The 14189-nt window shown below is 40.0% G+C and overlaps 1 protein-coding gene across 1 annotated transcript in view; it reads right to left on the bottom strand.

Annotated features, from left to right (window-relative positions):
* The window catches only part of KIAA1217 (KIAA1217 ortholog), a 323146-nt gene extending 314154 nt beyond the window's left edge, over positions 1–8992 (bottom strand). The window contains exon 1 of the mRNA XM_067562372.1: positions 8827–8992. The gene's annotated coding sequence lies outside the window, so the exon portion shown is untranslated. The remainder of the gene's footprint in view (positions 1–8826) is intronic.
* Between the last annotated feature and the right edge of the window lie 5197 nt (positions 8993–14189).

Raw genomic sequence — 14189 nt, 5'->3', positions numbered from 1 at the left:
GCTAGATGCTATTTGATTTTAATGCAATATTTAACATTTTTTGTTTCTCTCTCACACTCACATATAAACAAAATGTGGAGGCACTATCTACATGATAAATTAGAGAAGTGGGTGATAAATTGTACAGGAATGACACAAAATTGTAACTGTTGTATGCAGTGTTGTGGGTTGCCATCTTGATCCCAGGATATTAGAGAGACACAAGGTGGGTGAAGTAATATCTTTTATTGGACCAACTTCTGTTGTGAGAGAGACAAGCTTTTGAGCTTATAGAGACCTCTTCTTTAGGTCTGGGAAAAGTACTTAGAGTGTCGCAGCTAAATACAACAAACACTTTGTCTAAACCATGGGAATAGCCTTGAGTACCAAGATGGCTCCCCAATATGCCAATCTCTTCACGGGCCACCTTGAGGAAGAATTTCTGGACAAATGCACCATGAAACCAGTTATATGCCTGAGACACGATGATATTTATTTTCATACTCTGGACAGACAACCTAAACTCCCTCACAGATTTGCACCACAACTTCAACCAGCACCACTAATCCATTGAAACTTTCTAGACATTGCCACACTAACATCAACTTTCTGGACACCATGATCAACTTCAGCAATGGAACCCTATTGACAACTATACACAAGAAACCCACACGTACCTTCACAGATCCGGTAACCACCCCAAATACACCAAGAAATCTGTTATCTACAGCCAGGTGCTCAGAATATGCTCTGAGGAGAAAAGTCCAGGGTACATACCTTAACACACTGAAAACTGCCTTCACCAAACAAGGACACTCCATCAGAGAAAAAGATCGCATCATGGAATCGGCCACCCAAATACCCCAAGAGAACCTGTTTCCATATGGAAAGAAAACCCCTCCAACCTTGCAACCCTGGTTATCATGTACTACCCCAAACTGGAACCAAACAGGGTCTCATTAAACTATTACAACCCATACTTGATGGGGACCACATCTTGAAAGATATCTTTCATGAACCTCCTCTTCTGGCCTTCAAACACCCCCCCCACCTCTCCAAGCTCATCATTAGAAGCAAATTCTGCATAGACCAGGACACCAACTCAAAGAAGTACCAAACCCTGTCAGAACAACAGGTGCAAAACCTGCAGACATATCTCCACAGCTACAATGATCAACCCTCTGTCCCCCAACAACACACCTTCAAGATCCATTGTTCCTACTCATACCTATCACAACATGTGGTGTACCTCATTCAGTGCACTAAATGCCCCCAATAACAACTATGTGGGTGAAACAAAACAATCACTACACTCTTGAATAAACTCACACAGAAAAATGATAAAAGAAAAAGTACCATATCACCTGTGAGTGAACACATTTCACAAAGCAATCACTTAAAAGGTTGTTACAAGGAGGAGGGAGAAAAGATGTTCTCATTAATCTCTGAGGATAGAACAAGAAGCAATGGGCTTAAACTCCAGCAAGGGAGGTTTAGATTGGACATTAGAAAAAAACTACCTAACTGTCAGAGTAGTTAAGCACTAGAACAAATTGCCTAGAGAAGTTGTGGAATCTCTGCCACTGGAGATTTTTAAGAGCAGATTAGACAAACACCTGTCAGGGATGGTCTAGATATGCTTGGCCCTGCAAGAGATTGGACTAGATGATCTCTCAAGTCCCTTCCAGTTCTACAATTCCATGATTCTATATCTCACTTACCAGTACCCATCCTCAAAGGAAATCTTCACAACACCTTCAAAAGACAAGCCTTGGGGCTTCAATTCATAACTTTGCTAAAAATTAAAAATTAAAAACACTAAAAATTATAGAGTGAATAAAGAAATTGGATTTATGGCTTATTTCAACACACTAGAACCCACTCACCTCAGCTTTTTTTCTTCACCTTTCTCCTTTCCCCCCTCCAAGACTGGAAAGGGGTTAACTGGTTATTTCAACTTGAATGGTCCCTTGAAATGTGCATTAACTACTTACGCTAAATAATCTGTTCCACCTTGTATTTAGCTGTGACACACTGAGTACATTTCCCAGACCTGAAAAAGAGCTCTGTATAAGCTTCAAAAGCTTGTCTCTCTCATCAACAGAAATTTGTTCAATCAAAGATATTAACTTACCCTCCTTGTCTCGCAAAATTATAACTTACTTTGGACTGTATCACTTGCCCCTTCCTACTAATCCATCTCCCTGGGACTTACTTGACTTCTAACCATGCCAGATAAGTGTTTCCTCCTTTACCCAAATGTTTTGGGAAGAAAATTCTACTATACCTTTCTTAAGGCCCAGTATGGTAAGATTCAGCCCTAAAAAGTCTTGGGATGTTACAGAATTAGAAATGGCATTTTTATATCACTGGGATTGTGAGATTCCCTGCTCTCCATTGGAATCCAAAACTCACTTCTAGTCTTGATGGTCAAGAGATATTGGATCTTATGTCCATAGCATCTTCATGTATCGAAAAGCTATTTCAGATCATTTTAGAAGAGATCATATTTACAAGTTTTAATTTCCCTCCCTCTGAATCTTGTACAGTTGGAATCCTAAGGTCCATAGCTTTGCCCATGGAGAGGTACAATAAAATATTCCCAATAAGTGTACAGTCTCAAAACAGTTTTACTCTGACATACGGCATCTTACGCAGACAAGAACTGTGTTGAAAGAATATTAAGGATGTAAAACAAGCACTCAAAAATCAGGACGTACAAGAATTAAGGTTGCTTGTGCAATCTTAATTCAGCCCCTTTGTGTGTATCCATTATGATACAGCCTTCCATTACATGATCACACACTATTTTTTCCAGAGGATCCCACCTCATTCAGTGCACAGGATGGACAGTGATCACTTAATGAACAATTATTCAATATTTTGTTTTCTCCTCATTCATTGTGGAACTCCCATGTCTTATTTATTGCACACTATTCAAGCCCTGCTGTGAAGACAGAATTATTAATTTCCTCATGGGCTTTACTATGAGGCTCATCACCATAGTATCCAAGTGCTTCATAACCATTAATTAATCTATCTTCTTAACACACATGTGAAGAGAGGGGGTGATATTCTCATTTTATAGATGGGGAACCAAGCTATGGAGAAATTTAGGTCAAAAGTGTTCACTAATTTTGACTGATTAATTTAGATGACTAGGACCTGAGTTTTCAGAGTACTTAGCATCATACACCACTTCCTATGTTCAAAGCACAACTTCTGTTGACTTCATCTGCAGCGGTGAGTGCTCAGCACTTCTGCAAATCAGGCCCCAAGTCTTAAGTTGGGCAGCCACAAATGAGACACAATAGTGACCAGCTGTGAAACGTTTGGTTTAAGTGACTTGCCCTGCATCAAATAGGAATTCTATGGGAGAGGCAAGAATAGAACACAGTTCTCTAGGACAGTATTCAATTGCCTTAACCATGAGGCCTTTTTCTTTCTGCAATCCCCTCCCTCGTTCACCACACCTTTCAGACTCTGCAACAAATGAGGCAGGAGTCCTACAAACAGTCTACTTCACTATACAAACCATATTAATCCCCAGAGCAGGCCCATCCCATGCACTGAATGAGGCAGGGGACCTGTGGAGAAAAGCAGTATGTGATCATATTGGACTAGCTCCAACAGGGGGTTGGACTAAATGACCTCCTGAAGCCCCTTCTAACCCTAATCTTCTATGATTCTATGTAAAGAGTATCAAAATGCATACACACAAGGGGGTCATATTAAAACTGCATAGCCAGCCTTAATTCTGCATGACATAACTTTGAATGCTTGATGTTGCAGCCATAAAGCTCTTTTAACATAGGTTTTTTGTGCATAATCTCCTAGTTTAAAAAACAAACAAACAACAAAACCAGGGAGAAAAAAACCCTCCATCATGTGGCATCTATTAACACCCACAAGTTTCACCAGCAGAGTTGAAACCTTATATCGACCATATAGACCTCTGCCACATGAGCTAAAGAAGTAACTAATCACAATCATAGGCTGTTGTTCTCTATGTGGACCAAGACTATTGGATGAGACACACTTTGTCAGTGGATTTCACAGTTATTTGCTGACAGTAGAGGAATGGTGAGACTCAGAATCTTGGGTTCAATCCATTCTGCCTTTAGCCACTCCAATAGTCTCTGTTCCACTCCTGTCTCCTCTCTTCTATGCTTCTCATCCCAGACCCACTGTCATAAGAACAACTGTACAGGGTCAAACCAGTGGTCCATGTAGTCCAGTATCCTGTCTTCCATTACAGTGGTGCCAGATGCTTCAGAGGGAAATGAACAGCACAGAGTGATCCATCCTCTGTCATCCAATCCCAGCTTCTAGCAGTCAGAGACTTAGGGACACCCAGAGGATAAGGTTGCATTCCTGACCATCTTGGCTAATAGTAATTGATGGATCTATCCTCCATGAATTTATCTAATTCTTTTTTGATCCCAGTTATACTTCTGGCCTTCACAACATCCTCTGGCAACAAGTTCCAACGTGTTGTGTGAAGAAGTTCTTCCTTAAGTTTGTTTTAAACTTTCTGCCTGTTAATTTCATTGGCTGACCTCTGGTTCACATGTTATGTGAAGCAGTAAATAACATTTCCTTATTCATTTTCTCCACACCATTCATGATTTTATAGACCGCTGTCATGTCCCCCCTCAATCATTTCTTTTCCAAGCTGAACAGTCCCAGTCTTTTTACTCTCTTCTCATATGGAAGCTGTTCCATACCCCTAATCATTTTGTTGTCCTTATCTGTACTTTTTCCAATTCTAATAGCTTTTTTTTTTTAAATGGGCCACCCAGAACTGCATATAGTATTCAAGGTGTGGGTGTACGATGGATTTATATAGTGGCATTATGATATTTACTGTCTTATTATCTATCCATTTCCTAATGGTTCCTGGGATTTTGCTGTTCTGTACTTGGACTGATTTCCTCCTACTGATTCAAACACACAGTCTGCTCCCCCAAGGGAATCCTAGTCTCCCTGGAGCTGATGGTTGGAGCATATCCAGAAGCTCATGCGTATTCTCCTGAGGAATTCCGCCTGATATCCAAGATAGCAGACATATGCCTCAAGAGGTCCTGATATGCTTTAAAGTCCTCGGATACCAAGGAAGAGGAAGATTCCAGCACAGTAGAATCATCCAGCGAGGACGAGGAGGCAGTTTGCTTCATCAGTGATGGATCCTGATCTTGTACCACCACTCCCAGTCAGAAGACACCCTGCAGGATCAGAGGGAACAGACTTAGCAGTCATGGGAGCCACCATCAGGATTGGTGATCATGTTCTGGAGCAGGTCAAAGAGCAAGACATCAGGGAGAAGTATCCCAGGGATTTCAAGGAGGCCACTAGGCATACAGATAAGGCACTGACAACCAGTGGGCCCCAGGCCAAGAGCCTCTGTCCCCACTGTGGGACAGATGTTGATCTCAGTATTGAAAGTGATCTGAGGGCAATCTCTAGCACCTATCCAGTGAGGAGGGGGGAGGATGACCCCAACGTGAATCTTAAAAAATCCTGGAGGTTCTTTGATGACAATGGGGGAAAACAAGCCTTGATGGGGCAAACAACTGGTCAGATTCATCTGAAGACCAATAAAGAGGTGGCCTCAGTGCCAAAGAGGAGTGGAGAATTGGCCCTGGCGGCATGAAACAAGACACACTCCCATGTGGTACTGGGGAAGGTGTCAGCTCCAAGGGCCAGTTACAAAATTGATGATGGGATCTGGCACCAAGAAAATGGCAGGGCCAAAGGTTGCCCCAGCATCAAAGGAGCCTTCGGTGCTAGGCCCAGGCTTGATTCCATAGTCTGCAGCCCAGGCAGTATGAGCTGCTGTGCCAATGGACCTGGCAGCCCTGAGTGACACAGCCTGAAGATGCCAAGGGCACAATGTAAGGTGAGCTGGTAGACACCATAGACCAGAGAACTCCTGAAACAGTGGAGAGCCCAGAGTTGAGAGGCAAATCAGGTCTGATGCTGCCTGGTATGCCATTGGCATGCAGATGGTCAGTGCTGGTGCCAACATTGTCAGTACTGGACTCAACGGATTCCTGATGGCCAGAACTGGAGTCAATGGTGCAGGCTCTTGGTGCTCCCGGGAAGTGGTTGGATGGACCTATTCCATCCCATGTGCCAGAGGGAGTATGGTGCCAGTCATCACTCCTCTTAGAAGAGGTGGAAGAGTCTCTCCAAGCCCTGGAATGGTCCTGGATCATTTTATGGGAACTTTTCCTTGCCACCAGAGGATCTCTGGGAAATGCCAGAGCCCAAACATGGAGCGGCATCATTTGTTGGGTCCAAAGGTAATCACAAATCAGACGAGAGTCTTGGTGCCGAAGCAGGTCTTATGGCCTGCTCCAGAAGGTGCAGCTTTAACTGCAAGTCTCTCACCACCTTCGTCCTCTTTGTGAACAACTTTCAGATCAAGCACCTGTCTTTAATGTGTGTCTTCCTGAGACACAACAAGCATCTCATGTGGGGGTTGCTGTTGGGGACAGCCCCCTACACGATGGACAATGCTTGAACCCTGATAAGGGCATCACACAGAGCAGTCAACTACTCTAGCTAAACACTAACCTAACACCTTAACTAAACCTAAGGTTCTTCTACTACTATATACGAGAAGAAGTTCTCAGAATCTGAGACAAAAGTGTGAGGTGAAGATACCGCACCGAGTTCTAACTCTAGGCCACGGACGGTGAGAAGGAACTGAGGTGATCAGGGAGGCACCACACTTATATGGCCAGAGGATAGGCTACAGTTGCAAGGCAGGAGTGCCAACTCTACAGGTAGTCGTAGGCAACATTTTCTGGCTCTGTTCTGCAGGGTGCACACACATCCACAAAGAATACATGGCTGCATCTACTCAAAGAACAACATCTTCCAAGTTACTGTGGCCCAAACTCCATGGCCTATTGGCTAACACAGTCTTGACCCGCACAAACCATATACTCAGAGAAAAGGAGCATACCACATATTTCCATGTGCCAAACACTGGGCTCGTCCATAAGTATGAGTAAAAGACATTATTCTTCAATATCTTTTATAAAAATAATTCACAGAAACATTTTGCTTAATTTAATCACATTAAAATTCATAAATCCATTACTTAACAGGGATTAATTCACGCTCCAGAAAACAGCAAGCAGACTGCTATAAATACTGAAAGCACATACAAGATTTCTACTAGGTTTGTCTTTTATAGAAATCACATCTAAAATACTGACCAATGTGTGCAGCCATTATTATTAACTGCAGAGCATTATGTAGCCCAGCAAACATTTCAATAAAACAGGTAAAAACATGCCCCAAGAGCTCCATAAAAGTCACAACCCTTAAAAGGATCTAGTTAATATGCTGTTAAGTCTGTATAACTTCCTTTCTTAGGGCACCAGATAAATGAGGAACAAAGGGGACAGACTACTGTTTAAAAAACCATAATTGTGTTTCTGTTTGCATAGCTGATTTTAAAAAGGGCAAACAACTGTAACCTTCCAGTTACAGAGGGCATCTGGTAGTGTTTTTAAACTTTATAAAACTTTGTTGGGAAATATCGGAAACATATTTTATCATCTACTGTAGAACCAATGTACAGCCAGTTCAGGCAGAAAAAATTGCTCGCCCCCCTTAAATAAAGATTTTAACCTCTTACATACATCAGAAGATCAAAGAAGACTTTCCACATTATGCAGCCAAATACACAGAATGGTCTACAAGTGAGACCAGGAGTTTAAGCCCTCCCAGACCCAGTTGTTACACTTGCTATTTCTGCCTTTTATCAAGTGCTTCAGACCTAGTGTCCTTTGTACAGACCAATAGATCGCCCATCTCACTGGATAAGATTAGGTGTCATCGCCTCTCTTTTCATTGTATAATAATAAAAGTCATGCTGCAGGAAAAAAAATCGTTTATACCTTTTATACCAAGAACAACAGTTGTAAACTTTGATGCCTTATATGTAAAGTGAAACTCTACAGTTTAAAGTTATGATAGTCTGTGATTTACTTTCTTTCCACAGGTTTATAATGGAAAGAGCAGCAATTTCCATTATGAAGTGAAGGGGATTCTATAGTCTATTCACATTAAAATATGAAAAAAAAAAATCTTAAAAATCCAATTAGAAGAATAGTATGTTTATTTCCTAGTACATTGTAAATTAATCACTGGTTGTCATTATAAAGATTAAATGTCTACTTTTCAACATAGTTCTAAAGATAAATGTAGTAAAAACTTAGCTGTAAAGACATCATGGTAATGTTTCTTAAGCAAATTGCTTAATAGACCAATGAAAAACACATCATCTTATCAGTAATACTGCTATTGTCCTCTGAATTATTATTATTTCTTTAACTGTAAAATCATGTTTTGAAAATGAATCCTTCTGTGGTGTTTCACAAGAAGCTATCTCAGAATGACTTGCTGGGACCTATGAACTGGAGGTTTACTAGTATGTCAAATGAGACATTCCTGTAAGGAATAGATCGAACTACTTTAAATTATTTTATAATTCTGGTCTTTGCTGATGTATTAAATTATCACTTCAGATGAAGCATCATATTAGAGTCACAAAAATTTAAAAGTCCATCTAGGCTGTAGAAAATACTCAGTGATTTACTAACCTTTGAGAAGTGTTTAAGAATATACAGATGTATAACAAAAATAAATTTACTGAGAGTTTTTTTAGTTTATTAACTGTTAAACATAACTGAAGAATCTGTCATTCAGAACTATATTAATTTTGCACATGCACACATACAGGGGTGGTGTGAAATAACTAGTATTTGGGGTTTTTTTAATGCCTATATCTGCAAGATCACTTATTTAGATGAAGGAATAAATTATTACCTTTCAGACTAGAAGATATCTGACGAACAAGCACTTCTGCGGTTTGCACCTGCTGTTGCTGCTGCTGTTTAGCCAGGTTTCCTTCACTGCCAGCCGTGAAAATCTTTTCACCTAAACTAATTCTTCTCAATCTACCATTAAAGTCTTCTTTCCTAGATGAAGGCAATTTAAATGCCGTATTAGCTGATAAAGGTCTAGCCAAGTGAGAGGGCTTGTACATTTTGAACATGCAGGAATACTACCTGCTCCAAGAGCAAATTCTAAAAATCCTTTTCAGCTTTACTTTTCAGCAGGCAGAGTCTGGATTTACTGTATGCTGTGCAGCTGGATTTAAAGTGGTGTGCTGCTAGTTTGATCAGTTTTAAACAAAAGGCATTTAGGTGGTCACAAAGACAATTTACCAGACGTGTGGAATGTAAAAGTGTGTTAGGACAGAACAGAGGACTGTTCTTCAGAGGTGAATTCTCAAAGTAGTAGTGAAGAACAGATGCTCTGTCATGGATTGTAAAAAGCTCCTGGCAGTAGCATGTACAGACTAGACATTGGGCAGCATTGAAGTGGAACAAGAATGCCCTATCTACGCAGGTAAAATAATAGAAAATAATCCAGATGTGTGGTTTATATCTGAATTAAGTGTGTTACTGCATTCCATTTCCAGATGTCAACTTCAAACAAATACTTCCTGGTTTTAGCACATCTCTCTATCATATACCAATAGCTGATTGTTTGAGCACTACACAGTAACTGTTCAATGTCAAGAATACTCGTGTCGTTAAGCATGATAGAAGCTTTCACTGGATTAAAAGATGTATATCTTCCTACTATCATATCTGCTAATTCAACAAAGTAAAAGAGGAACTGACACTGAATATCATCCTACATATAAATATGCCCTGGTCCCTTATTAACAAACTAATGCTTACAATGATTACTTGGTACAGTAATGTCAATACCATCACATACCATTCCATTCATTACAGTTTCTTTAATTGACTTAATACATAAATATGTACACACACACACACACACACACACACACACACACACATATACACACCCTCAAAAATGTGACCTCTTCAACACTCAGGATAACCATTTTCCTCCTTTCCTCCCCACAGAAATCATTTTATGACCTCAAGCTAAGTTATTTCAAACCTCAACAGCTAGATGTTCATCTTTGAGACTGCCTAAGGAAAATCTATATAAATGTCTTCAGCACACTCTATATATGTGATGGGTGGCAGATAAGCAGAAAATTGCACTCAAAACACGAGCACAATGAAATTTTCCCAATAATCCTCAATAACTGTAAAACAATGTAAACCAGAGAGATCACCAGAGCTGTACTACTAGAGCTACAGTAAAATCTACAAGCTACAACAGAAAACCTTTTCTTCAGTGCCACAAAGAAAGCCAACAGTATTCCACCGTATCAAGAACAAGGAGAAGTGTGGACCATATTATTACACAGCTAGAACTCACGTTATCTCCCCTAGTGCTGCACTGCATAAGCAGTAGTTTAGGGTAAATATTTAAAAAGCAATAATAAAACAGTAAAATAGAAATAGAAAAAAATACTATGGGTACGCAATATGACTAAATTATTGTTACTGTAGGAAACTTAATTTCTGTATATCCTGATTTTCTGGGAATTTAGCTGTGCAACCTTAATGTGGTAGTAATGTTTTGCATTGAATTTTCCTGGATTACTTTTTTTAAAAGAAAAGAAGTGTCAGTTCCCACAATAGATTTCCACAATTCCCTCCTTAATGAAACATTATTATTTCTCAGCACCCAACTTGTCTGAAGCACTTATATATAAACAGGTAGGCAAACAAGGTCCTCCTGCCCTAAAGAGTTCACCACCCAAACAGGCAATGTATAGATGTGGGAAGATAGCTAGGCCACATCAAGGGTGACTGATTAAGTTGCACTGTGTAGCACACATCTTGACAGATGTATAAACCAACCAATTACTAAACTATACAAGTATGTATTTACACACATACACACACACACACAGACTTTTGTTAACACAGGTGGAACAATAAGGGAGTGGGAACGCTAGAATGAAATATGGCATTTCCAAGCAGGGATTTGACGAAAAAGAGGGGGAAAGTATGGTGGTTGGGTCAGAGTGGGATTTCCAGGCATGGGGGTTCGTATGGAAGAATTTAAAAAAAACAAACCCCAAAACAAAAAGAAATGAAGATAGAGCAGATCAGTCAGTCATATGACTGGAATAAGTGAAGAGGATATTGCAGGTAACAAAAAGCAAAGAACAGAGAGGTGCACGGGAACTAAATTGTACAGAGGTTGGGAAGTACTTGTTATGTCTCTTTAGCACACTGAATCGTTTGGTTTTAACTATGGATGCATACAAAAGATATTAAAGAACAATTTTATTTATACCTGATTAGAGCTGGTTAGCATTAAACAGCAAACACAATCGTATCTCTGTTTTCTGAGGAAGACACCTACAAGGACTATGACTAAATACTACATTTTCATTCTCACTCAATATTGTAGCTTGTTTTGCAAATGTAATTCCTTGAAAAGTCTTCCAAGAAAGCTTGCAGCAAGCTTTACAAAAATTAACTATTCTATGTTGAAGAATAGTTGTTATATACTCCTCTCTTCTATAGATTATGATATGTTTATCTTCCCAACCATTGGGACAAATGTGGTCTGAAATCCAGTTCTGACTGACAACATAAATGATAGTGTTTTGATTTTGGAAATAATGCTGCAAATGTGAACATTTATTCAGATTAATATTAGTTCCTGCACACATTTAATATTCATTAGATTATATACACGTTTTCCCCAAGAATACAGTGTTTCAGCACCTCACATTTACAGAGCTTAGATCAAAGCAGCCTGTCACGTTAAATTCTTTTTAGGTTATAGGTAATTTGAAAACAAAACGAGAAAGTTCTATATTCTTTTCTTCCACCAGGAGCTCGGCTCATACCCACTGCTGACACGGCAGTATTGTAATGAGAGTGGGGAGTGCCAGAGATGCCATCCTCCACACAAGATATTAAAAGTGAGCTCTTTAGGTGTTGTCCATGCAGATTCAAAGAGGGCATGGCACTTTTCAAAAAGTAAGACAGCACATACAATGTCCTGACCAACATGCCCTCTCAAAATAAAACAGGCTCTTTGGTTCAAAGCTGTGAAAGACATATTGCCAAGTACAAACTGGACATTTCATTTGCTTACGGCCACTGCACTAACTAGTCTGTATGTTCATTCTCTGCAGGGCACTTCAGCATATGTTGAACATTTCAGACTCTGAGAGCCAGATTTTTTAAGCTATTTAGGCACTTAAAGGTGCAGATAGGAGGCTCATGGGATTTTCTTGCGGGTGCCTATGTACCTAATACCTACTGGGAGTTAAAAATCTGGCCCAGACAGCCTGGTACAGATTCCCAACTGTCCTGCCTTGGTCTCAAGCAGCACTTTATCAACCTCACACTAGCTTTCTACCTATGCTGGGAATGGCTTATTTTCTGTCCCTTACTCCAGCTTGCCCATTACTGGGAGGAGACAGGGGAGAGTTCTGTTTCTCCTCCCAGTGAATAGCTCGTTCCTTCTCTCCCCTCTGGGAGAGGTATGGGACGAAGTTCTGTAAAAATCTAATATTAAGATGTGTCACATTAACGCTAACCCTCACTTTTCTCAAATATGTAGCTGGTGGCTCCAGCTACCTACTAATGTCTTGCTCATTTCAGCCTTTGAAAAAAAAAATTGCAGGCTGCTCAGCTGACATTTTTATATGTTGGACAAGCTGAAAACATTAAATAAACCTTTATCATCTTATTAATGGGCCAGCAAAGCATTTGAGTGTGTAGCCCAGAGTCATTTCCTTCTCCCCATTACTTTCATTCAATGACCAATTTCCCTAAGGAGGTGAGTGTTCCTTTCCAGCCCTGTCAAACTCACCTTTCCTCAGACTCCTGCCCTTTCTCAGTACAGAGTCTAATGCATCTCCCCAGGCATTAATCTTCTTTCATCAGGTCTCTGAGTTTTCTAAAACCCCTATTTTTTTTCCTGCACTACTAAAAACAAAACAGAAAAAAACCCCAAATGATTCCCTTAGACCAGTGGCTCTCAACCTTTCCAGAATACTGTGCCCCTTTCAAGAGTCTGATTTGTCTTGTGTATCGCAAGTTTCATCTCACTTAAAAACTACTTGCTCACAAAATCAGGTAAAAAAATACAAAAGTGTCACAGCACAGTAATACTGGAAAAATTGCTTTCTTTCTAATTTTTACCATATAATTATAAAAACAATCGATTGGAATATAAATGTTGTACTTACATTTCAGTGTGATACTTGAGTTTGTTTTTCACTTGAGAGTCTCGTCTGAAGTCCGAACCCCAGGTGGTGGGGCTGAAGCATGTAACTTAGCTTTGCAGGGCCTCCTGTGACCCAGACAATTTCTCTGCTTGCCACCCCCTAATGCCAGCCCTGCAATTGCAAACCCCCTAAGCCCATTCTGTGACCCCTCTGGGAAGCTGCAACCCCCAGGTTGAGATACACTGATCTAAATGAGTTGAGGACCCCCTGGAAGACCTCTGCATATCCCCAGAGGTACATGTACCACTGGTTAAGAACCATTGTCTTAGACCTTAGAGTTCTAATGCAAGCTATTTATGAGGTACACATCATATTGATGTAACATACCATTAAGCAACAAAGTAGTTCAATCTGTCAGGTTTTCATGAAGTATTGTGGGACGTTTTCTACTGCTTTAGGTCAGTGAATAAGCCCTGTCATTGCTTTGCACAGGAGAACTAATGACAAAGGATCAACAATGCAGCCTTTTCCTTCCAATAACCAAATGCATATAAACAAGGACTACTTTTAGAATACAATGTACTTTCTACATATTGCTTAAAACAATGTTCTATTAGTTTCAAAATGCAACTCTTCTTTCCTGCCTAGAAAATAAATTACTTCTGAAACATGACAACAGGAATTTGCTACAAGTTAGCTAACAGAAGGCATTTTTACCATAGCATATTAAATAGATTATTATAACCCCATTAATTTAAGTACATGTTTGTGCCCCTGGCTCAGAAGAAACACTACTGCAGATGCTATTAATCAAAACAAAGAATTTGCAAAGCTCAAAGTTTCCTTTTTTGGATACTCAAAGATTCAGTTTATATTTGAACATAAGGTGTGTGTGTGTATGTGAATGCGTGCGCGCGCATGCATGTGAGAACAGTTCAGTTTGAATCAGAAAAATATAACTGATCCCAGCTGGATAGTCTATCTGGCATTTTCTGGGTTTCTAGGAAATAGACTGCATAAATGACCCTTCTTCTCCTCTTTCACCAACCCTCATCCA

The sequence above is a fragment of the Emydura macquarii genome, unplaced genomic scaffold (genome assembly GCF_026122565.2).
Source record: "Emydura macquarii macquarii isolate MOO-44397 ecotype Brisbane River unplaced genomic scaffold, CSIRO-AGI_Emac_v2 contig_2422, whole genome shotgun sequence".
Taxonomy (NCBI): Eukaryota; Metazoa; Chordata; order Testudines; family Chelidae; genus Emydura; species Emydura macquarii.
Note: the sequence above shows the minus strand (reverse complement) of the source record. Positions and strands in the feature narration are given on the sequence as shown.